Source organism: Pinus tabuliformis, chromosome 7 (assembly GCF_031772625.1).
Source record: "Pinus tabuliformis cultivar Carrire ecotype Pingquan chromosome 7, CPIR1, whole genome shotgun sequence".
In the NCBI taxonomy this organism is placed as follows: Eukaryota; Viridiplantae; Streptophyta; class Pinopsida; order Pinales; family Pinaceae; genus Pinus; species Pinus tabuliformis.
In genome coordinates, this window is record NC_142293.1 from 653,273,862 (window position 1) to 653,301,358 (window position 27,497).

Genomic DNA, 27,497 nt, shown 5'->3' on the forward strand with positions numbered 1-27,497 from the left:
ATCATCAAATTTTAGAGGGAAGAAAGAAAAAATTATGTTTTCAACTCGTATTTTCAACTTATCTCCCTATAGGTTTACTCAAATTTAAAGTGGCAACACTCTTTGGATGTAAAATTTGATTCCTCATCCAAGGAGTACTCACGTTGCATACTTTTGATGGACCCCACGACATGAAAAATGAGAAATACATCAAAAAACATGATTGCAATCACATTTTTTCATGTATTTATCATTTTTCGTGTAGCAGGGTCCATCCAACGTATGCAACATAGGTACTCCTTGGATGAGGAATTAAAGTTTTCATCCAACAAGAATTCCCACTGGAAATTTGAGTAAAACCTTATGAAGGTAAGTTGAAAATACGTGTTGAAAAAATAGTTTTATTATTTTATTATTTTTAATATTTTTACATTTTCACTTCAAAAATGGTGAATCATCCCCAATGGTTGAAAACATCATTTTGAATCTTATTGGTTCTTATAAAGTTTATGCTTGACTTGACAGTTCTATGTATAAAGAGCTTGACTTGACAGTTCTATGAAATATGCTAGTTTATGCTTGACTTGACAGTTCTATGTATAAAGAGCTTCCCCGTTGTTGGAAAGGCTATGTTTGGGCATTAGCATCAAGTGTGGATCAATGTATCTGGGATTGTTGACATTAACCTATAAGTCTTCATCCTCTCAATAATGCTTAAAAAGGAATTATTTTCCTTTTGGAGCTCTTTGTCCTAAATGTTTGACATTCCTCATTAGAATGGGAAAGCTTCCTATGAGAGGTGTCACATTTCTTCTTCCAACAGTGGGTAGAGGATGCATAACTGGTTTCTCCTTTTTTCCACCTAGTATTTTTGGGTTGATTAATTAGTATAAATAAAATGAGGACAAAATTCCCCTCATCTAAAAGAGTTGAATGGTATTATGTAACTTGTCTTCAATCTTGGAACCAATTTTCATAAAATGCCCCAAGGAGGAAATAGAAGAAACTCTAACTTATTTCTAATACTAGGAAACAACCCTCAAAATAATTATGTGTAAAGGGTGTATTTTGGGTCCTTTGAGAATATACCTTGAGTTGGGAGAGGGATCCACATCTAGCTCTACATTCCTATAAAGATCTGGTCTCCTTGGGTCATTTTGGTCGAAGGAAATATTGAGACTTTGAGGTCACTTTTTCCTCATTTTCCCATTATCTCCATATATTAACTCCCTACTTTACAGGTACCATTGAATGCTCCCCCCAAAGGAGGAGAATAATGACTTAATCAAAGAGGACATCAAATGAAAATACACTCTAATTACCTATTTTTCACCCTCACAATGTCTTAGATCTAAGCTAGCATTTTATGCTAAGAATTTTTTGCAACTTAACATTTGATTTCTTGTCCAACTACATATGAAGGCACTAATCCCATGGACTCAAGATTCCCCTCATCATCTAAGATAATGCTCCCACCATTTATGTGTCAAGATATGTATCATTACATTTCCTAAGAGGACAATTTTTTTCGACTCTACTCATTCTAAAAGGTGGAGACTAAAGAACACTTCATGTTTCAAGTGCCCCATCTACTATGAGATCCTAGGGAGATTGAAGTTCTTCTACATAGACTCTATCACGTCTTTTGTGACCTTTATTTTAAAACCTAAACCATAGATTATTTCCCCAATAATGCAAGATTTAGTTACTAATAGATAATGTGCTCTACAAGGACCTTTAAATCCTACTTGGTTGACAACTCCACCTCTCAAACAACAAATGAATGAAGAGACTGGATACAGGGTGTCACTATGATGGAGAATGACATATTTTCACACAGAGGCCATTGACATGAGATATCATGAAATCACATCATCCCACTGCTCTCCACATATGGCGTAAAGGGACTACCACTCACCCTTGTTCTTAGCATGAAGTTCATGGACAAATGCTTCTACCAATGCTCCTTTCCTCTTGGAGGGATCTGTTGGAATTGGATGTTTAGGGAGGTAGATGGGGTCCCATAATTATTCCCCCCATAATTATTCCATATTTGCGACAGTGGATGATGATTTCTCTGCTCATTCGATGTTTTCCAAGATGCTACTCTTCCTAAGCCTCCGTAGTCTTGGTTGATTTCTAGAGGACCTATGATGGTGCATCACTATCATTGGGTTGTTTTTTCTCCTCGAGAATTATTTATTTCAATTTGTAAGACTATTTTGGTTATTCGTCAACATTAATATAATTTTATTTTATTCTGAGTTCATTTTTTTAATTTCCACTCAAAATAAATAGGTTTATTTTGAGTTCATTTATTTTCTATAATACTTTTCTTCAACCTATTTATTTGTTATTGAGTTTGCTACTTCATAAATATTCTATTGGAAAAAGTACATAACTCTTCAAAAGTGTCAACTATCATCCAACCTATATTCATTGACATCAAATAAAATTTGATTTGTTTCTTATTCATAATGAATTTTTATTTTATTTGTTCAAGTTATTCTCAAACTAATGTTTCAATCAATTTCATCAGATGTTGTCATCTAATAATTGTTTGTGATTTTCTTTTCAATACTTGTCATAGATTTAAAGATGGGTGGTGGCACAAACATCATGTATACAAAATGGGACAATAGAAGAAAACATTCTCTTTGGATTGCCCATGCACTATGGCAATACCAAAATGAAATTCAGGTGTGTGAACTATACAAGGACTTAGAAATGTTGCAATTTGGGGACCAGATTGAAATTAGTGAGCGAGGGATCCACCTTAGTGGTGGACAGAAACAACAAATTCAACTACACTAGTTTTTTACGAGGATATAAATACTTATCTTCTTGATGGCATTTTTAGTGTTGTGTATGCCCATAATGGTTATAAAGTTTGTAAGGTAAGAAAAATCAAATTGTCATGTATTACTATCTATTTACCTAGAAAGTTGATTTTCCATATAGAAGAATTCATTGGGAATATTGGAGATTCAATTTTTCTAATTATTCATCTCCCAGGAATGCATACAAGGTGCTCTAAGTGAAAAAACAAATTGTTGGTTACTCAAGCAGACTTCTTCCATAGGGTAGAACTAATTTTGGTAAGATTCAATGCTACCTTCTCTTATCTTGTAACTAATAAAACTGCATGCAAATCTTCTCTTACTTTGCTATTCAATAGACATACATTATATCAGAAAAAGTTGTTTTCTTTTCTGATTTTTAATTTTGATTATACAATAATAGGTTAAGGGTGAGCCAAATATATCATACAGATATTCAAGCTATTATTGTGCTCCATGACTTATTTTTGGAGCAACATAGCATACGATAGCATAACATTAGATTCTATATGTGTTCATGCTACATAAGGTTACATTGTATCATTTAAATTAGTCGTCTTTTCAATTATATGTCCAATTAATTATACTTTTCTCTCTCAAGAATTATTATGCATGATCCAAACTTTGAATGTAGTATTTTGTAGCACTTTGGGATCCATAATGAAAGGACTTAAATAACTGGAACTTCTAAATTGCTACATAGCTCCTTACATTTTAAATGTTTTAATTTAGTGGGAAGGTGAGATGAATCTCATGTGGTTGTCAGTTCTCTTCTACAGGCTCCTTCAAATTAAGCTTCAAGTCCAGTTAAGAACATCTCAAACAATATTATGTCTTCAAGCCCATATTATAATTTTTCGTGGTTTGACTTTGAGAGTAGGTTTATTATGGAACTCGAAAAATTCCATGGAATATTAAAGCTATTCCAGAGATACAAGTAAACATAAGAAAATATATTTTTATTTTCATTTATAGTTGGATTGGGTTTAGTTTTGGTCAAGGCTAGTTAATCCACTCTAGAACAGAGTTTAGATTTTAGTTTTGGATGCCAGCATAGAGTGCCTATGATCTATTTCCAAATAGAAGGAGATGTTCTCATAATTGGCATCCAATTATTTAGAAGGAGCTTATAATATAGATTCAAGGTGTATTCATTGCAACATATTCCCCCCTGTTAGTGTTGAATGCAACTCTGGTAAACATATTTGACATTTATGCCAAACATTCCCACTCAATGCTATTTTAGCTATTCTGGATATTGTTTTAGGTATGTGTCACCTGTTTCCAAGCCATTAATTAACCTAAGCTAATATATGGTATCTTGGAATAACTATTAGCTATTTATTGAATTTCCATAGGAATGGTATATTTGGATGTAAACACATCCTACTCTGTGATATGGTAAATATTTCAGGAATGAAGGATACTTGAGGAGAAGAATCTAGAGTTATATTTTCTAACTAAAGGCTTGTTATAATCTAGTTCTCTCCCTAGGGAGATCCTTAGAAAGCTCAATAACTTGAATACATGCATTTTATTTCAACATATGTGATGCAAATTTTGAGAGATGCCAAAAAATATATCATCGGATTATTGTTTAATCTAAAGATAATAGAATTGCAAGAAAGAGTTGTGAAAAAGTAGAAATGGGAATCAAGTGGTTCTAATTGGCTAGTCTGACCTAACCAAATAGCGATTTGAATAAAAATTCGAAGCCATAAGGTACAAAATTTTGAAAATTTTAATTTAGTAAGGTTTGTTGTATAGTTCTGCAAAAAAAATATGTCCTACTGAAAGAGAAAAATGATGGATCTTCCTCTATCTCTTGCAGGTTGCATGTTAAGAGGTGAATATGTGGAAATGTTATGGATTATAAGAGGGGAATACTTGCCTATCTTTTATGGATTTAATTTGGCCAAACATGATTCTTGAAAATTACTTGCCTATTTTTGTAGAATATTAAACCTTAAAGTTCTACTAGTTCAGTCTATATTTGAAGGTCTAAATAATTGGAAACCCAATGGCCTATTAAGATAGACAGATATGTAATGTGCTTATGCAAAACCTAATTTTGAGTTCCTTGGTATGAGTTTGATCTAGGTCTCTATATTTTAGATTTTTGATGTTACATGTGGAGGTTGTGTCTAGTAACATTAATGGTAAGGAATCAAGAGTGCTTAGACTCCAGTATACATTACTAACAAGATCAATTAGAAATAATTTCTCCTTGACGTCTGCTAAAGACCATATAAAATTTATTGCATGTCTAAAAAGTGTCATTGTATTCTTGAGATATCTTTCCAACTTTAGTTGGTTCTCATAGGTTTCTCTTTCTTGTTAATGAAAATAATCATTGTACCTATGGTAATAAAAATGCGACTTAATATGGAACCTTAACAAATATTTGAAAGAAAACTCTTTTAGAGTGGTTTTCTATTGATTACTTTGTTGTTTTATCATGTTTATTACCTCTCTAATCGAAGCTTGTTTGAACCATAGGGTTGGATTTTATTTTTAAATTTGTCTAGTTGTTTGTTTTTTTTAAGTAACTAATGGAAATTTGTTTTTCTATGACTACCTGGTGAATGGAAATGTATGGGACATCTTACATGGTGAGTGAAATGGATGGAAAAACCTATCCATAAATTTACATGTATAATGGTCATATAGGCTTTAGCAGAAGATTCTAACCAACCTTTCATATATAGTGAATGTTTTCTAATGGCCTACTTGGAGAATCCAAGTAATGCATCTGGTATTTAGGATCTACAAGAAAGATTAAGATAGATGGGAACACATGTACAAGGATTTCTTTGGGAGTTGCAAAATGTATAGCATATCTCCATCATGACTGTAAATCACATATTATTCACAGAGATGTAAAAATTTCCTACATTCTCTTAGATGAAAATTTTGAAGCACATTTGTTAGACTGTATCCCATATGAAAAAACCCTCACCTATACCTATGTTATGGGTGTTATAAATTATATTTACCTTGAATATGTAAGGATGTATAGGCTTAATGAGAAGTATGATGTGTACAACTAAGACATTGTTAATTTAGAGCTACTCTCAGGGAGGAAAGCTATGGATAATGACTCTAATTTTCTTAAGTTGGTAAGATGATAATGAATCTAAATTTGATTTAGTTGGGATTGTATTTTTGTCAATTGTGAAGATTTTTTGTCTCGGGATATTGAATGGATGAAGAAAATAAAGAAATAACTTTTGTTTCTTTGACATGGGCATTTGAATGCATATTTTATCACAAGCATACAATGATACAGTAATGGAAACTGTAGACCAAGAAGTAGAAACAACCTGAATAGATCTCCGGGTTGTAAGAAAGATATTACAACTTGCACTGCTTTACACAAAGATATAACCTTTTGACCATTCTAGCATGAATGAGGTTACTATATTTTTTTAGCCTTTAGTACCAGCTTCTAAAAAAAGCTCCAGGTATCCAAGTACACCAACCATCTCCTAGTAGCAACTATAAGAGATGAGTAGGTGGAAGTAAATCACAAAGATGTTATAAGAAGAACGAGTAACACCTTTGATGGACCTTTATTTGTGAGATTTGGAAAGATTATTTCACATAAAATTGTTTGACTATTATGAAGGCTTGAAGAAGCCAAAGGTGGAGCTCATAATTAAAAGTATATCCAATTGTTCATTCTTCCACATTGCTATTAGTGGAAAATAAAGCTAGCATATTACATCCAAAGATCAAATTTTGTAATTTTGTTTATGTAACAGAGTCTGCTAGAAAAGTCTAAGCTTGGTAGTAGAGAAAATGATAGTGCCAAGAATTATGAGAAAATTCTTTGTGCATGGCTTTGCAGAGAGGGTAGTTAGAATCTATGTAACATTTTTGTTGCTCAAGTGGTTTCCTAATTGAAATTTAACAACCTATATATCGCATCCAATAGATATTGTGTATTACCTAAACATGAACATGAATATTAATTCTTTAAGGTGGGAAACATTGTCGAAAGAAGATATGGATCATTTTAGAAGACAATACTGAGAAACTTTTGTTGTCCCTAATCCCTCATATATAAAGGTCTAATATGGTTTAAAATGGAGTTCTCTTTCCTTCCTAGCATGAAAACAATATATACACTTAAAACTGTCAATGGTGGATATATTTGTACATGAAGACTATTGTATGCTTCTTTATTAAATATCAGTCCTTGAATGTAGCTTTTCCTGCAAGAAGTGAATATTGTTTTCTTCTTTCTTATGATGTTGCATGATGTTATTCTTCAAGCTCCTCATAAAATGTCTCTACTATGCAGGCCCTTTTTTCTCTCTCTTTGATGCTCTTCTCTTATTAACATTTATGAATGATCAACTTTATTAGTCTGAGGTTTTATATGCTTTATGTTTTTTTCATTACTTTCAAGTTTTTACTACCAAATTTCTCTCTCTTTCTCTTTTCCCAAGTAGTTAGTCTGTGCAAATATTTGAAGGTTTCTGAAATTGAAAAATATATTAAAGTCCACTGTAAGTAATAAGATGATGATAGGTTATGGGTGACATTTGTTTTCTCTCTATCTTCTATAATTTCAATATAGGTGATTTTTTCTACTATTTTGATTCTCATCCCAAGTATATAAATTCTTTTTCTTTACCCATAAAACCTTCTAGTTATGAATTCTATAATTTTTAGTTTTTCTTTATTTTTTGTATACTTTTCATCGTAATGCATACATTTTATGGTGATGGTTTGTTATGTACTCATGGTTAAATTATTTCCTTCATTTTATGTATTTTGCAACTTGTGGAATTTCAAATGATGCATGTTTTTTATGCTTTGTTGTTGATTTATTATATATTGTTTTTATGCGACAACATCATTTGACTTTTCTTGCTTCTTCAAAAGTAGGTGTAGTAATTTCTAGTCTACATACATTGAATACATTTGTATAGAAACCAATGGGAAAATGCTCGATTAGAGATACTTCTCTTAATCTGAATTTTTTTGCCTTGTCTCAAGGATGGGGTGGTAAAGAAGAAGGTTTGGGGCTATTAGCTTATTCTACTAAAAATGGGACTGACCCTATTGCATATCAGCTAGGTTTTCTCCTTCATTTTAAATCTTATGCTGATGAATCTGTTAAAAAGGGAGATTTTGAAGTGGAACTATCAAGACACCCAGGGTTGCAAGTAATTCATATACCTGATTTGAGTATGAATTATGTAGTTGATCTCCAGCTTTTAAAGCATCTAGTAGATGAATATAATGTGCCTATTGGCTTTATATTTTCTTTACTATTAATATTATGTTTTTCAAGAGCATTTTCATGTCTAGACGCCAGTTATTAATACATCTATATTCATCTTTTATCTTTTATAGTGCTAGTGCAAGAAATTAATGACACCAATGATTTATCTATTTTTTTCACCAATGGACCTGAGTTTGTGAATGAAATTGTATCATTAGTATGATTTGATTATGTGGTTCCTGTAGATATTCATATTTTGGAGATATTGACATTGGGGGCCCTCTAGTAGGATAGGTCTTGTCAGTCAAAGGTTTTAAATGTCATCACATCAAGAGGAAATCATGACATCTTACCGAGTCTAATGCACAAGGAAATAAGTTCTCTTTCTATTGAATCATCCTATTGTTCGATATCTTTCCTAGAAGCATTGATTTCTCTTATAACAATTCTAGTTTCTTCTTCTTTTGGTTGCACTGCTTTAAGGGATGTGGGTTTAATGCCAACTTTTCTCCCTCTTCTCAAAGATTTGGATCCATAATACATACACTTGGTAACCTTTTTTTTGCATGTTCTTGAAGTTTTTATGGAATATAGTAATCCTATTTCAACCTCCTTTATCGATTTAGGAGACTTGGATAACACCATAGCATGCTTGAAGCTTGAAGCCTGCCATTTTGAGGAGAGATTAAGGAAGCAGAGTGGATAATCACAGTTAGGTTCCAAGGGAAAATCTCCTTAGAACAATGTTGTTAGGTCATAGGCAACACATATAGCTCAACCTAACGCATTGGTTCCTTAGCATAGAAGACTTATTATGAAGGATTTACTTCAGGCTATATCTCTTAGCACATATGATCCTAGAAATACTACATGGCTATATGGATTTGAAGAGAGTTATTTGCCATTTTTCTTTTGCACTATATTCAGGAGATGAAAGGACTTTGGTTGTGGGGTCTTTTCACTTGCAGCTAAAGTCATGAGTGATCTTATTCACAAAGATCCAACTTTCTATTTTGTTCTAGATGTTGATGGTCTGCCAAATATTTTTTTGGATGCCATCATGGCTGGTGTCATCCCTTTTGCAAATGTAGTAGCTTGTATACCATAATTCTTGGATTCTTTGTGTCATTAGTAGGTTGGAATTTAAGCTATTAATGATCGTGGTGATCTAATATGTTTTGTGAAATTTTTTACATCAAAACCCTACTTATAGTTTTTGGCAGGTGACACTCCTAGGTCGTTATAATCTTCCTTGGATAAGATGATGTGACACATTACTTCTTTGAGGGGGCCTAGGGTGAATGTATTGATTGAAATATTAAATACTGTTACAAAACTTGGATCTGGCACTAAATTGTCTTCCTTGTTGCAAGAATCTATCAACACTTCCGTGCATGTTCCCATGGAGACTAGTTTAGAACATAAAACCATTAGTTCAGCTGATAGAGAAGAATCATCGACGGAAACATCTGAGCTCGGGGTTTGATACTTCTACTAAAAAAAATTCTTCAAACATGAAATCCTTTCTCCCAGATTGTATAAGAAATGCTACATGTCTCTTAGACAATATTATGTGTAATATAAATACATGTGGGGTGTTTGTTGAGAAAGCAGGTATAGAGGTTGTGCTACAACTATTTTGATTATCCCTCTTGCCATTTTCATTTGCAAGTGACCAGAATATTGTTGTCGCATTTAAGAAATTTTCAATGCAACACTTGTATCCTCTCATAATGGTTGATTGTACTACTCTAAGAGATTGCATGGAACTTGCAATTCAATTCATGAATTTTTTGGATGGAACAAAGATGGAATATACTGAGATAGAACAATGCATGAGAATTTTGAGATGCCTTTCAAGTCTAGATGTTTTTTTATCATTTTCAACACTATTGAGAAATGGCAACAAGAAATTCTAGTTTAATTTGTCCTTGAATTAAACATTGAATTAAATTTGAATTCTATTCTCATAGCAACTTAAAATAGTTAAATTAAGTTTATTAAACTTGCTTAACTTAGGAAATTCGAGTTGGAAGTCTTTTAGAAGTCATGTATATCTTATCCCTACCTCTTAGTAGTCTAGTGTGAATTAATTATGAGTTGTAAAATAGAAGACTTAGTTTCATGAGTCAGTCCAGTTAAATTAGTTCTCAAACTAATTGAGAGAACTAATGTTGAGTCAATAGTAAGTGCTGACACTAATGAAATCCACTAGTGCTACTCTAGTTAGTTGAATATTTACTCATCAGAAACTCATGCATGTTGATTCTAAGAAAGACCCAGTTGAGACTAGAGTGCAGGGACAATGTACTATTCATTTTAGATTTCTCTGAGTTACACTGATAGTTCATGCATTTAGGAATTGATCCTTGAGAGATTGTGCTATTTTTAGAGGCTTTATTTCCATTTAAACACAAGCTATCCTCCATAGGAATTACACATTGGGATAGAGGCTTGGAGAGCTCATGAAGAGGCTGATCTTTGGCCTAGATATTGCTTATGAGTTGGAGATTGAATTTGTTGAGTGCTGGGATTTCTCTAGAGAGAACAAGCATTGTAATTTCATCTTGATTTTTTGGATTAATACAAAACAAAGTGGGGTTTTGAGTTGTGGCTTTCCCTGGATATTTATTGTGTTATGTGCCTTTGATTATCTTCCTCTATTTATTATTGTTTTCTCGATGTTTATGTGGTTCTATTGTAAAGATTAGAAGTAGATTCTTGTCTCTTTCTTTAGAAAATTGCATTAGCTTGTGAATCTACAAGATTTTCTACATGGTATCGAAGCAAGATTGTTTTTTGGTCGAAGAATTTATAGAGAAGATCTGAGAATTTCTATGCAAAATTTTCAGAAACAAATTGCAGATATGAATTCCTTGTGAAAAGATACCAAAATTCAAAAAACAAATTGGCCAAATTGATGTTTGAATAAGGGAGATATCATTGATTTAAAATCAACTCTCTAGAGGAAATTTTGAAGTTTTGAGTTTTGGGTTATAAGTGAAAGTCAAATTTGCATACATACTTGAGGACCGATAGATGGCGTTCCATGGGTTGAGGCTTGAGTATTCCTTGTAATGTAGCTGAAATTTCATAGCTTGGAGGGACAGGATGGAGATTGTGCTATACGACAATGGCTTGAAGGAATTTGTTGAATAAGAAATTGCTAAGCCAGCAGCTACTGATGAACAGAACTTGGTCGAGTGGAAGAAGTGTGTGGCAAAGCCAAGGCAAAAAATACTTGAGGGAGTTCGAGATCATATTATCTTGAGTCTCCATGGAAAGGAAACCCCAGATGCTATGTGGAAAACATTGACATACTTGTATCAAAATATTAGTGATCAAAGGAAGTTCGCACTCAAGGATAAAATTCGTAAAATCAAGATGGAGAAGGGCAAGATGATTCCAAAATACTTGACCGAGTTCACTCAATGATGAGATGAAATTGGAAGTGATGGAATCATCGTCACCGAGGAGGATATGGTGAGCCTTCCTCTTCTTGGATTCCCAAAGAGTTGGTATAGTTATCAGGACTCTGTCAATGGTTGGGAGAAGTTGGCAGATTGGGAATGACTATGGTTGGATTTGATGTAGGATGAGATCAGGTGGAACATCAGGGATGGCTCTTCATTAAATACTGATGATGAAGAGAATTGTGCCTTAGTGATTAAGGGGAGGAAGGGGAAAGGTAAAATTTCTAGTTCCAAATCAGATTCTTATCATGGAGGTAAGAAGAAGGACATGATGAAAGTTAAATGCTTTCCTTGTCACAAGATTGGTCACTTTGCTACAAATTGTCCATTAAAGAAGTCCTAAGGAGGAGCGGCAAGTGAGGCTTTGGCCTCCCAATTCAAATTGGACTTTTACCTCGTTGCATGCATGGTGTCTTTAGTGGTGGGAAGTGTCTATTACTTAGAAAATGGAGCTTCTTTCCACATCACTGGTGACAAAGACTTATTCAGTGAACTAGAGGAGAAACATCTCAAGATGAATATCGAGATGGGTGATGATGGTAAGTATAGGGTTGTTGGATTGGGCACTATTATTTTTCATAGGGAGCATGGGGCTCCACTCATCTTGAAGAATGTTATGCACGTACTCGGACTGATGAAGATCTTGGTATCCATTTCCATGCTTGAGGATAGAGGCTATGATGTGATCTTTTTGAAATCAAGGGAATTCCTTTGACACATAGCCAGATGTCAAGTAAAGAAGATATGGGTTTGAGTTTGGAATCTCTATAAGATAGAGGTAGAGGATTGTGCTATTTTGAGTTCAAAAGTGGAAAAGATGTTGAGCTGAGACATCGGCGAGTTGTGGCACAGGCGATTGGGCCACTTGCATCATGGGGCTTTGAAGATATTGCAGCAAATCTCTACCGGTCTTCCCAAAGGTATGCTTGGGCAAGTTTACACATGCAAGGGTTGTTCTTTGGGAAAATACACCAAGTCTTCTTTTAGAGAAAAAGACAGTCGAGTAGAGTCTATTCTAGAGAGAGTCCATTCAGATGTGTGTGGACCATTCTTGATAGCATCCATCGTGAAACAAATGTGTTATGTTAAATTTGTTGATGACTATTCTTGTAAATGCTGGGTATTTTTTATGTAGAAAAAGGATCAAAATTTCACAAATTTTTGTGATTTCAAAGCATTTGTAGAGAAAGAGTCTGGCAAGAAGGTTAAAGATCCATTGAGTGATAAAGATGGTGAGTATGTCTCCAATGAGTTTAAGAAATTATGTGCAGTGAAAGGGATTAAATGAGAGTTGATGGCACCCCATAACCCTCAACAGAATGAGGTTGTCGAGGGGAAGAATAGGAGAATAGTGGGGGAAGCAAGGGCGATATTGCATGATTAGGGCCTACCATTACCCTTGTGGGCTAAGGCATGAAACACAATAGTTTATGTTAAGAACCATAGCCCACACCGGATACTTGAGATGAAGACACCAAAGGAGGCTTATTCTAGCAAGAGGCCAGATGTTGGTCACTTTAGGATTTTTGGGTCATCGGTTTATTGCCATGTGACCAAAGATGCAGAAAAGAAGCTTGAGCCAACAGTAGAGTTGGGGATCTTTGTGGGGTACACTAAAACACCCCACAAATATTGGGTGTACATGCTGACCCATCAAACGATAGTGGTTCACAGAGATATCAGTTTCGATGAGGAGAAGGCCATGCAAGTATCCCTTGAGAGGGAACTTGATCTACATACGGATGAGGAGCTTTTAGCTCCGAAGGTTGACAGGCCTCAGATTGATGTGGAGCAGCCGCATGTAGAGGTTCAGAGAGTGGAGACATCCACTCAAGAAGAGTATTCTAGAGAGGGAAGAAATTGCACTAGAGAGGCTGACAAATTATTGGATGATGCAAGAGAGAATGTGGGAACACCCTCTTCTTCGTGTAGACAAAGGAGGTCACCATAGAGGTGCAATGGATACGTGGCAGTTATGGGTACATCTGTTATGACAGAGCCATCTTCCTTTCAGGAAGCAGTGCAACAACCCATTTGGGTTGTTGCGATGGTGGAGGAGTATGACTCCATAGTTCGGAACAGTGTTTGGGATGTGGTCTCGAGACCAGAGGACAAGTCAGTTGTGAGCCCTTTGGCTTTACAAGGTAAAAGAAGCTACATATGGTAGTGTGGAGAAGCATAAGGCCAGATTTGTGGCCCTTGGCATTTCACAGGTAAAGGGGATTGACTATCACGAGACCTTTGTTCCTGTTGCAAGGTACTCGTCAATCATATATATTTTAGCACTATCAACACAGATGGGTTGGAAGATCCATCAGATGGATGTGAATAATTCCTTCCTCAATGGCATGATTGAGGAAGAGGTGTACATAGAGAAAACCTAAGGTTTTAAAACCTTGGACCGTGATTCGTATGTGTGCCGACTCAAAAGAGAGTTGTATGGGTTGAAGCAAGCACCCCATGTTTGGTACACCAGGATAGATAGTTACTTCACTGGATTGGGCTTCACGAAGAGTGAAATGGATTCGAACATGTATCACATAGTGGTATAGGGTAAGTTGTTGATCATTGTACTTTATGTAGATGATCTCATGCTGACAGGTGATGAGAAGCTCATCAAATCTTGCAAGGAGGACCTTACAAGAGAGTTTGAGATGAAGGACATGAGGCTCATGCATTAATTTCTTGACATGGAGGTATGGCAGGGCAATGTGGAGTGGTTTGTATCTCAGGGTAAGTATGTCAATGTGATACTCAGGAGATTTTGCATGGAGAGTCCTCTAGCTGGTAACTGGAGGAAGGAGGATGCTACTTCAAGGGAAGTAATGGAAGCTACTATTTACAGGAAGCTTGTTGGTTCACTCATGTACTTCATGAACACACGACCGAATATGTGATATGCAATTAACCAACTTAGTCAAATCATGGTTAGGCCTACCAAGTTGTATTGGAAGGTGGCAAAGCACGTATTGAGATACCTTAGAGGAACTACTCAGTTTGGGCTATAGTATAGATGAACATAAGGTGTGAAGCTTCAAGGCTTCACTGATGTAGATTGGGTAGCGAGTCCATCTGATAGGAAGAGCACATCAGGAGGGATCTTTAGTATTGGGTTAGTGGCAGTTTCTTGTTACAATAGGAAATAGAGATCAGTTGCACTCAGTTCAGCAGAGGCAAAGTACATGGCTGCAAGTTAGGAAACATGTGAGGATACATGGATGAGGAAGATCCTAGTTGGTTTGTTTTGTCAATAGATGGATCCGACAGTGATTTATTGTGATAATCAGAGTTGTATCAAACTCTCTGAAAATCCAGTCTTTCATGACCGGTCCAAGCATATTGATATCCAGTATCATCATCTCAAAGATTATGTATTGAGGCAGATCATGTCATTAGATTACATTCCCATGTAGGAGCAAGATGTTGACATCTTGACAAAGGCATTGTCAAGATGTAAATTCGAGTTTCACAAAGAAATGATCGGGGAAGTTGATAATCCCTTTCTTGTCAAGAGGGAGTGTGGAGAAATGGCAACAAGAAATTCTAGTTCAATTTGTCCTTGAATTAAACTCTGAATTAAATTTGAATTCTCTTCTCATGACAACTTAAAATAGTTTAATTAAGTTTATTAACCTTACTTAACTTAGGAAATTTGAGTTGGAAGTCCTTTAGAATTCATGTATATGTTCTCCCTACTTTGTTGGTGTCCATTGTGAGTTGTAAAATACAAGACTTAGTTTCATGAGTCAGTTCAGTTAAATTAGTTCTCAAATTGATTGATAGAACTAATAGTGAGTTAACAGTCAGTGATGACACTAATGAACTCCACCAGTGCTACTCTAGTTAACCAAATATTTACTCATCAAAAACTCATGCATGTCGATTCTAAAAAATACCTAGTTGAGGCTAGAGTGCAGGGATAGTGTACTATTTGTTTTAGTTTTTTCTAAGTTTCACTGATAGTGCATGCATTCAGGAACTAATCCTGTTAGATGATCCAAAAATACTCTATTATCATAGGTTATAAAATTGAAATAAAATAATTATTAATTTAAGAAATTAAATTAATAATTATTCTAGAATGATTAATTATTTTAGAGACAATTAGAATTAGTATATTGTTGTAACAAGATATGACTCTCCAAATGAGTCGTATCTTAGGCTCTATTATAGGAGATTAGTTAGCTAGTTGGTCTGAGTAGCATTTACTGTAAATGGACACTTGTAAGTGATCCATAATTAGAGGTAGTTAGGACATGGAGCTTATAAATAGCTCATTGCAAGAGTGTTTGGTTGTTCGGGTGTAAGCTCTTGCAAATCAATTATGTAATTGTTTTTTTTTTATTAATAAAATTACGTGTCTGAGGACACTTCTGCCATTTTTGTTTGAGTGGAAGATCGCTCATGCTGGAATATATGCCCATGCCTGAATTTAATGTAAATTTGGAAGGTATTTTTGTTTGAGTGTAATATTGAAAGCGTTGAAGATTTGGCTGTGGAGACATGCGTGGAAACCTGAACTGCGTTTTTTTTGCAACTCTTGGAACTGTATTTTGTTTGTTTGCCTTTATGAACTACAGAAATCTTCAATAAAGAAATGGCTTGCTCTGTTTCGATGAAAGACCATCATTAGATCGATTCTCAAGGTCAACGTGTTGGTCTGTACAGACTTATCAATTATTTACTGCAGACTTCTCTTGCTGCGATACACTGATATCTCTAAAAAATTCAGTTTCATTTGAGCCAGAGTTCCACGCAAATTGCTGGCATTTTTTGTTGCAGAGAGAATTTCTTTGAACAAACCACTGTTGTTATGCACTTGCACTGAAAATTCTTAATGAGAGCCATTTTGATTTTGAGTACCAACACGCAATCGCAATGACGTCGGAATGGTAGCAATGGCCAATGCCTGGAGAGAGCTCTACTCTAAATTTCAATACATAAATTAGCCTATAACTGAAGCGGAATCGCTCGTGCCAGCGTACAGGAGTGCTCTAGTCTAAATTTCAATAAATAAACTAGCCTATGACTGAAGCGGAATCTCTCTTGCCGGCGTAACGATTCAATTTGCTCTTTTTATGGTTATTGCAGCAGCAGGTCTTATGCTATCAACTCGATTGGCTTTTTAAAAGCGAATCTATGGTTTTTTGGAGGTGTTGTAGTATTTTCTTTCATCATCAATTTTATTCCAGAGCCAACTCTGGTTCCCTCTCAAAATCGGGCAGATAAAATCGTATGTGGATTGCACATTCCCTTGGGCATACACTAAATTTAGTAGTTGCCTCTAGCCAGCTGTGCCAGATATAGAGAATCTGCAGTTCAATTGAATTCATGTGATGATGTGAAAATAAAATGAACATCAATATGCTGCAGCTGAATTAAATTTGTAATATTGTATTGTGCAAAAATATGGCGATTTTTTAATTTATGGTTGATGGAGCAATAAGGTGATTGTAATTTTTTGGGGCAATAAGGAGTTTTTTTGTAATTGTTTGAAGGAGATAAATGTAACTCAAAGTAATTTTACTTTGAGGGGGGGTAAATTTTTTTACCAGATTGTGCAAAAGCACCGTTGTAAAAAGTCAAATTTTGAAAGTTGCCCTGTAAAAATTTGAGAAATTGACTAGAGCCAAGTGCAAAGCTCAGTCAATATTCTCCTGTTTTGACGACTATTCGAGGGTCAAGTCCAAGCCCCGATAGATCGTGTTTTTGCGTGGTGCGTTGTGCAGACTATCTTGCACTTTCTGTTCTGCTTCTTGGTGCGTCTCTTCATTGGTAAAAATGTCTAAGTTGATTAACTTATTTTCTGATTTCGACAAACTTGAAGGCACCAAATGTTATAAAATGTGGCATCGTCTTATTGAAAGCACACTCATTTACAATGACTTATGGCAAGGAATATGTGATGGAGATGTAAAGCCGAATAAACCCACAGATGCAGATCCACTGGCAAAACGGGAAATCAAGAATGCTAAAGCCTTAGCTCTTATTAAATCGTCTGTGAATGATGAAATATATGTACATATAGAGAATGCCACAGATGCATGGACAGCCTTGAAAACTTTTAAAGACCTCTTTGATACTCAGCCAGAATCAAAGAAGGTTGATCTACAGTTAAAATTGTTGCGACAAAAATTAACTGGAGATGGTGATATTCCTGAATATCTCTCCAGACTTAAGAATATTAAGCAAGAAATTATTAATGCTGGTTTTCCCGCAATTGATGATAGCTTTATGGTCACAATTGTAATTGCTGGGCTTCCTTCTTCCTATACGCATTTTTTAGAAACTTTACAAGTAACTGGGAAATTAGAAAAACTAAAGTTTGATGAACTTTGTGAAATGTTAAGTCAACATGATAAAACTTTTTGGAAGAAGAAGAAAGTTGGTGAAGATGTTTTTCTCACAGAAGCCAGCACAAGTAAGTCATCAGCAGATAGTTCTCGAGGAAGAGGCAGATGGAATCAGAATCAAGCAACACATAATCGAGGTCGAAGCCAAAGTAGAGGCAACAATTTTAACAGAGGAGGAAGAAATAATTTTCAAGGTAGAGGAAACGACCAAGGAAGAGGCAATTTTCAAGGACAAGGGTGTAATAGTCAAGGTAGAGGACAATCTCAAAATAGAGGTCAAAGCAGAGGCAGAGGACAATATTCAGGACGAGGAAGAGACTTAAGTCAAATTGTATGTCGAAGATGTAACAAAGTTGGCCATTATGCTGAAGATTGCCGAACTTCACTTAGTAGAATTCCCAAGTTTCAGCAGCATTCAGCACAATTTGCAAATGATCAAGATTTAGACAGCTCAGAATATGTTTTTACTTCCTCACCAGCATCACAAATTTCATCTCATCTTAGAAGTGACTATGAAGATGCCTGGATCTTGGATTCCGGGGCAACTCAGCACATGACTTGTCGATGTGATTTTTTCTGGAATTTTCAAGAATGCCAACTTAATTCAATTTTTCTTGCTGATGATACAAAACATACTCCTTATGGAAAAGGAGTAGTGAAAGTTTTTCTCCCTGACATTGGAGAAAAATTGATTTCCAATGTATGGTATGTACCTAGTTTCAAGAAAAATTTGCTCTCTTTAGTCACGATTCGACAAGCAGGACATCAGGTAATTATGGAAGATGGTTTAGTGAAGATTAATTCAGTGAAACAAAATTTGAAAACACTCATGACAGGTTATGAAGATGGAAAACACTCATGGCATTGTGATTTTGCAGGGGCAGTGACTACAGGTATTTCACCTATTAGACTATGGCATGTAAGATATGGACATTTGAATTTTGAGAGTCTTTCACAATTGCAAAAAAAAGTAATGGTTAAAGGACTTCCCACATTCAAAAGGGAAAATGCAAAATGTGAAGCTTGAATTTATGGAAAACAAAATCGAGAAAGTTTTCCAACAAGTTCATGGCGAGCAAACAGGCGGCTACAACTAGTTCACAGTGATGTTTGTGGTCCACTACAAACCTCATTTGGTGGTTGCAAGTATTTCTTACTATTCATTGATGATTTTAGCAGAATGACTTGGGTTTACTTCTTGAAGAACAAGTCAGAAGCATTTGATAAGTTTAAAATTTTTCGCCAACTTGTTGAAAATGAAGTCAAAGAAAAGATAGGTACTCTCGGGACGGATAATGGGGGAGAATTCACTTCAAATGAATTCAAAACTTATTGCAGTGAAAAAGGCATAAGGCGACATCTCACTAATGTTTACACTCCACAGCAAAATGGAGTAGTCGAAAGAATGAATCGCACTTTGTTAGGAATGGCGAGATCCATGTTAACCTTCAAGAGGTTAAGGCCAACATATTGGGCGGAAGCAATTCATGCAGCTGTCTACTTAAGAAACAGATCTCCAACTGCTTCTTTAGACGGAATCACACCTTATGAAGCTTGGTTTGGTTTCAAACCTCGAGTTAAACATCTTAGAGTTTTTGGGTCAGTGTGTTATGCCTTAGTTCCGAAAGAAAAACGAACTAAGCTTGACTCGAGAAGTTTAAAATGCACAATGATTGGCTATTCTGATGAGAAGAAAGGGTATCGTCTTTTGACCAATGGAAAATTCATTGTGAGTAGGGATGTCATTTTTGATGAAATAGAGAGTAAGAGGGCTGAAGAAATTGAAAATCTTCTTCACAAATTAGAAACTAAGGGAAGTAAAAAAAATGGAAAAATGCCAAGTCAACCAACTTCACCAAATTGGTATGAACATGATTTTCCTTCCTCTGAAGATGAGTCATCCAGTCCATCTACATCAACAACATCATCCGGGTCTTCTAGCAGTTCATCCGCATCGCCAAGCAGCAGCTGTTCTTCAGACAGTGAGTCTCCACATTCTTCACCTGAACGACAAACATCAGTTTATATTAATCCTCTTTACAATGATGGGGACTTTACAGAAGCGCAAACAAGTGAGCACCAACTTCCGAAATGGGCAGTTCAACTTTTAAAAGATGTAAAGCCTGATGAACAGAATAAAACTGGCACCAGAAGGGCACATAGAAGTGAAGGCAATTTTGCCTTGATAGCAAATGATTTTACTGAACCTTCCACATACAAAGAGGCAGTAAAACATAAAGAATGGAAGCAGGCTATGGTTGAAGAATATAAAGCAGTAATTGATAACAACACTTGGAAACTTGTTGAATTTCCAGCAAATGTTAAACCCATAGGATGCAAATGGGTTTACAGAATTAAGTATAATCAGAAGGGTGAACTTGACAAGTATAAAGCACGACTTGTCGCAAAAGGTTTTGCGCAGCAGGGAGGCATTGATTATGAAGAAACTTTTGCTCCAACAGCTAAATGGAACACCATCCGATTAACACTTGCATTGGCCGCTCAAAAAGGATGGAAAGTTCATCAAATGGATGTGAAAAGTGATTTTCTCAATGGGGATTTACCGGAGGAAGTGTATATGACCCAACCACCAGGTTTTGAAGTGGAAGGACAACAACATAAAGTCTGCAAATTGATCAAGGCTTTATATGGGTTAAAACAAGCTCCCCGAGCCTGGTATGCCAACATGGATGATTACCTTAAGAAAGTTGGTTTTCAACGAAGTGAATCTGATGATAATTTGTATGTACAACAACAGGGAAAATGTTTGGTAATTCTTGTTATGTATGTAGATGATTTGATCATCACTGGCAATCATGATGATCATCTTGCACAGGTAAAAAAGGAGTTACATGCAGGTTTTACGATGATAGATTTGGGATTACTTCACTACTATCTTGGAGTTGAAGTCTTCCAACGTCCACATCATATTTTCATTTCTCAGAGTAAGTATGCTGCAGAGGTTCTTCAGCGATTTGGCATGCAAGATTGCAAGCCCGTTCTCACCCCCATGGAGCAAAACTTGAAACTTTCAAAATTTGAAGGGGGGGAAAAGGTGGACAGCACAACTTACAGACAGTTGATTAGAAGCTTGATTTATTTGACAAATACTCGTCCTGATCTATCGTATGCAATTAGTATTCTTTCACATTTTATGCAGGAACCACGAGACAGCCACTGGAATGCAGCCAAAAGAGTTCTTCGATATATCCAAGGAACAAAAGATTTTGGTCTTCTTTACACAAAGACTAAAAATTTTGTACTTGGTGGATATTCTGATGCCGACTTTGCTGGGAGTATTGATGATCGAGCATCAACATAAGGTTATTTAATGAACATGGGGTCAGCAGCAGTATCTTGGAGTTGTAAAAAACAAGCTACCATGGCCACTTCTTCAGCAGAAGCAGAGTACATTTCAGCATGTGAAATTTTTGGTTGCGCCGAATTTTGCAGGACTTGGGAATTTCTCAGGGAGAAGCTGCATCATTGTTCATTGACAGCTAGTCAGCCATCAAACTTGCCAAGAACCCAGTTTTTCATTCAAAGACAAAGCATGTGGACACCAAGTATCATCATATCAAGTCTCTCATTGCCAAAGATGTCCTCAAACCAGTTTATTGTCCTTCCGAAGATCAGATCTCCGACATTTTCACCAAACCGCTTGGCAGAATAAAATTTACTAAGTTCAAGGATGAACTTGGTATCTGTTGTAATGTATCTTTGGATCATAGGGGGGAATGTTAGATGATCCAAAAATACTCTATTATCATAGGTTATAAAATTGAAATAAAATAATTATTAATTTAAGAAATTAAATTAATAATTATTCTATAATGATTAATTATTTTAGAGACAATTAGAATTAGTATATTGTTGTAACAAGATATGACTCTCCAAATGAGTCGTATCTTAGGCTCTATTATAGGAGATTAGTTAGCTAGTTGGTTTGAGTAGCATTTATTGTAAATGGACACTTGTAAGTGATCCATAATTAGAGGTAGTTAGGACATGGAGCTTATAAATAGCTCATTGCAAGAGTGTTTGGTTGTTCGGGTGTAAGCTCTTGCAAATCAATTATGTAATTGTTTTTTTCTAATTAATAAAATTATGTGTCTGAGGACACTTCCATTAAATCCTTGAGAGATTGCACTATCTTTAGAGGATTTATTTCCCTTTAAATACAAGCTATCCTCCATAGGAATTACACATTGGAATAGAGACTTGGAGAGCTTGTGAAGAGGCTAAGATTTGGCCTTGAGCTTGCTTATGAGTTGGATATTGAATTTTGTGAGTGTTGGGATTGTTCTAGAGAGAACAATAATTGTAGTTTCATCTTGATTTTCTGGATTTATACAAAACAAATAGTGGGGTTTTGAGTTGTGGCTTTCCCCAGATAATTATTGTGTTATGTACCTTTGATTATCTTCCTCTATTGATTATTATTTGCTCGATGTTTATGGGCTTCCGTTGTAAAGAGTAGAAGTAGATTCTTGTCTCTTAATTTAGCAATTTGCATTAGCTTGTGAGTCTACAGGATTTTCTACAAACACAAATTCTGAAAAGCACAACAACAATGATGCTTCAAATTGGTTCCGGGGACGTAGATGTACTGAAGGATGTAGGGAAAGTGTATGAAGAAATAGTTTGGAAAACATCTCTTGTTAGTGATTTAAAAGTATATGTGAAGAAAGAGGCTAAAAAATGACCTACAAATGGAAATTATGAACCAAATGCAGCATGTAAAGAAGCTGACAGTGACACTAATGCAGTTTTATCTTTTTGGTATGTGAAGCCAATGTCTATGAGGAATGGAGTTGCTTCTCACTGGTCCATTTAACGTGAATATATTTACGTTATACAAAAAATACTACACCGCCAAAGAAGAAGGGGCCATGGTATCAAATGGCTTTCAAGAATACATCTTGATCGGCTTGGGTGACATGAAGATGCATCAGTGGTTGACATTGGAGGCTCTATAAGTGTAAGGGAAACATCTCAATACCAATAAATTAAAACAAATTCACTTGATCTCCTGGACTTTGAGACTATGAATAAGGTTCTGTCTACAATCTGATCATTCTATGTCACTCCTGCGAAGGTTTTGGATGTAGCCAATCAATGTCGTGATGCTACAAGATTGCTTAGTGCAACAACCAAGGGTGTGATGGTTATTCCTACAAAAAAAATTCATGAAAGTCTTGATGTGGATGAGAACTATAGCTCATATGAGTTTGAGTCATCACTTTATTCGAAGTGTCACTACTCTAGGAAAGTTGTGGATGACATGACAACATTTATATATGGTTACTCCTGCAAAAAAAATTCATGAAAGTCTTGACGTGGATGAGAACTATAGCTCATATGAGTTTGAGTCATCACTTTATTCAAAGTTTCACTACTCTAGGAAAGTTGTGGATGACATGACAACATTTATATATGACAACCATAAGCGAAAATGCAATACAATAGTGGTGAATTGTTTCTATGGTCATGGTACAATTAAAAGTCTTTTAGCTACTTTTGAAGTGACAAGTGATTCATGGTGGATAGTACCATTTATGCCATAACAATAAATGGAAATAAAAAATGGAAAAGGTATTGAAAATGAAAATCTAGAGCATGTACCTTGGTTATTAGGGGCATTACGAAGCTATTGTAGGATTTTGGAGTACCTTATGAATTATTCTTCACTGTTAATTGTGCCATTTGCATCAAATTTAGTGCAACCATTGTTGGAGTCTCTGTCACCATTCCAAGGGATCTAAATATTTTTTTCCACAGTCTACAAGCTCAAGTTGTCAATTTTGTTCTACCTATCAGGAGTAATCCAATGTTTGGTTGTTGTAGTCCATCTTTGATTACCTTTCTTGTTTTCATTATTACCCATGTATACACTGCCATAGATGATGTTAAAGGAAGAAGAAATGGTATTCCTAGACACACAAGTCAATGATTTATAGGTCATCCACCTGATGAGGCTTCCATTTCTATGATGGTTGACATGGTATTTCCAAGGTCTAGGTCAAAGGAAGCATTGAGGCATGTTGAAACAAATAGTGTTGTTTAGTTATCCTGAACAACCAGTGCAAGAAGGTGGTGAAATTTTGCAAGGTCTTGCCTTGTCACTGGGTAATTCTGAGGTTCAAAAATAGAATTCCAATGAAAAATGAAAAGATGTTTCTTATGAAGAGAAGCCTCTATAAAATTCTCTCGCTGAGGATATCTTAACTACATGTATGAATCTATTGCAAAGTACAAATGTGATTTCTTTTTCCATGACTAATTTGATTGTGAGTTTGTCATATTTAAAGAAAGGTTAATACCATATGAGAGTTGTTTACCTTATTATTTAATAGCTAAAGCTTTGTAAGGTGGATGGATTTAAAAGGGCACTAGTCCATTATCAACTATTTCTCGTATTTTGGTATTAGTTTTGAGTGAAGACAACAAGACTAGAGATATAGGAGCCAAGAAAGGACTTGACAACCTGACAGGGGAACACGTTTTAGTTCTCAAGTGGCTGACTGTGTTATTTCTCATACTTGACCATTGGCTGCAACAAAAAATTCAACTTATTATAGATGCCTAGAACAGTAGTGCTATGGGAGGAACTTCACTTGTGTTTGATTCTGAAGATACAACTTTAGCTGGTGCAGGTGCTATAGATAAAAATAAAAAAGTGTTCCTTGGATGACAATATTAAAGACAATAGTCCAGTCATGAAGATTTTGGGGAAGCCTTTTGGATACATGAAAACACATGAACAACATAGAGTAATGATTATAATTTGCAAATATTGCAACTACGCCTTCAACTAGTTGCAATTTAGGTATTTCTTCAGTTGTGTGTGACCTACAAAGTCACATTCCATGGAAATAAAGCTTTTCGAGAGGGGTGGATTGTCTTCCATTTTGAGCCTTCCTACAAGTTGTTTTTTTCCTAGGTTTTGATAGTGTGGCAAATGCTATTATACACCATATTCCTCAGGATCCTCAAACTCTTTAGATTTCCTTGGAGGTAGAGATATGATAGACTCTAATGAACATGTTAATTCATCATGGGGTCATGTTTATTGTTGGACATTTTTGATATCTATGGCTCCAATCATCTCTCTAGATCCAATAATTTTTATGGAGGCTCCTATTATGGTTTGTAAGTTATAGACATTGGGGGTTAGGACAAATATCATTTTATCAAAGGAGGAGTATAAATAGAAAGGTAAAGAGAGGGAGAAACTGAAGGAAACAAATAAAGGAAAAGATAAAGTCAAAGATTCTAGGCAGGCTAAGGCAAGTCTTCCATCTATTTATTTTAGTCAAGTGCCTGATGCAAGCAAGCCACATGATAAGATGACATTTATATGCATAGACATTGGTGCATTTATGAGGAGGTTTACTTCTTATGGAACCTAAGGATCATGCCATATTGGGGCATGTTACCCACCCACATGTATGGGTAACCATAGGATAATTTTTTTCCTTCTATGATGCAATTTTCCAGCCTGTTGTCATACAATATTTATTATATGTTGTCTTTTTCTTTCCATTTGTTTCACAAGTTTCCTATATCCTGAGAATTTTAGCATGTAACTTAGTTGGCATGATTGCGCCTAAGATTTTCCTAAAGGTTGAATACTATGTTTATAATGTGTTTTTTTCTAGGGTGACGTTTTATTTTCTTTATTTATGCAGGACATTTGGCCACACTGTGGCCACTAGCACCCAACTAAAGAAAAACTTGTTCGAGTTTCTTGTTTTTTGGCGGAAAATGACATTGACATTGTTGATGTTGAGGTATATGACATATAAATCCTTTATAGTCTAATTTATTTTATATTCCAGTGTTCATGATTTTTCATGTCTTATACTTGGCATTGTATCTTCTTTCATTTTGACAAGAGGAACTCAATATTGATGGTAAGAAGAAGGAATTGAAGAAACAAGAGAAAAATAACATTGGAGAGACAAATGTAGAAAGAGAGATAGAAGAGAACCAACCTAGTGATACCCTTAAAGCCAATATCCCGCATGAGACACACACATATAGACTGATGGTCAAGTCTTTAGAGTTGGTGAATTCACCTGCAATGCCTTGGCAACATAATGATAATGCTTTAAAATAATGAAACAATATTTCATGTGTAAATTGTAGTCCAACCAATAGTAAGTTGGAAACTCATATTGTAATACTTAACATTTTACATAATATAATTTATGTGATTGAAATTATTTATAGTTACGTTTGATATCATTTAGTATTGTAATTAGCATACGTAACGTTGTGTTTTCATATTAGAAGAGCATGCATATTTCATGACATTTTTTTTTTAATTTAGTTGCAAAATCATACTAAATATTTTATGTTGATTAATGATGAACACATAAAAATAATTTAAAACAACTAAAGTAGTAATTTATATTGATTAATGATGAACACAAATAAAATGAATATACGACTAAATTAGTTGTTTATAATGATTATTAATGAAAGTCAAGGAAATGAATATAAACTATTAAATTAGTCATTTATATAATGAATATGAAGCTACCAAAAAAATATAAATGACTGCTGCAAATGATAAATTTGTGATTACAAATGATGGCTAAATTTTGCATATATACGACTATTAGTAGCTAATTTATAGTATCTTATAATGCAACCGAAATTTAGTCATATTTCTTTGGTCATTAATTGGTTTCAAATGATGACTAAAATTTGCATATATATGACTATTTATGGCTAATTTATAGTATCTTATAACATGACCAACATTTTGGTCATATTTCTTTTGTCATTAATTGGTTTTCTTGGGTGCTCATATATTAATATATTTTGTTGTATATTTTTCATTAATCGTTGCAATTAATGACTAAATTAATGAACAAATTAAAGAGTAAATATACTACGAGATGAAAAAATTGAAACCAATAATGACTAAGCTAAAAATGACTAAAAGTTGGTCACGTTATAAGATATTGTAAATTAGTTATTATTGGTCACCAACTGTAAAATGGTCATTTATATGCAAATTTTAGTTTTTTTTAGTAACTAATTATCCATTTTATATTAGTGTTTGTTAGAAAATATTGCAATGAAGGAGTCTAAGAATAGAACCCAACCTTTCAATTTTCACTCCCCTCCTCTCCCCTTTCTAAATGAGGAGCATTCCTATTTATAGATTGAATTACAGTTACACAATTATAATTTTTTGGGTAACTCCTTCCACACTGATGAGGCATTAAGAATTCTTTGATGGTAACTATTGTCAATACGTCTCCTAAGTTTATGAATATTCAAGATTTTAGATGCTTTGGGACATTCCACATTCTGTAACTATCAATCCCATTTTAATGCTTAATCAACTAACTTTATAACATCCTTCTTCATGCCAATGGTGTAATAGTTGAGATGAATGGCTACTTTGGTGGGAGAAATGATGAATTTATCCATTGAATCATCATCCACTTTTGAAATTTGTTCAATTTCAGTGACCACATTAGTCCAAGTCCTGGTTGTTTCTTCAAGACTTAGCTTGATAGGCGAAGAGTTGGGTGGGTCTTATATGATTTCAAGATCCCATTCCTCCATAAATTCTGCGGTAGTGGTCCACAGTTTC

At 35.0% G+C, this 27,497-nt stretch overlaps 1 pseudogene; it reads left to right on the forward strand.

Annotated features, from left to right (window-relative positions):
• The first annotated feature begins 7,672 nt into the window (after nt 1-7,672).
• LOC149249126 (E3 ubiquitin-protein ligase UPL2-like) lies at nt 7,673-25,293 on the forward strand (annotated as a pseudogene).
• The last annotated feature ends 2,204 nt before the right edge of the window (nt 25,294-27,497 follow it).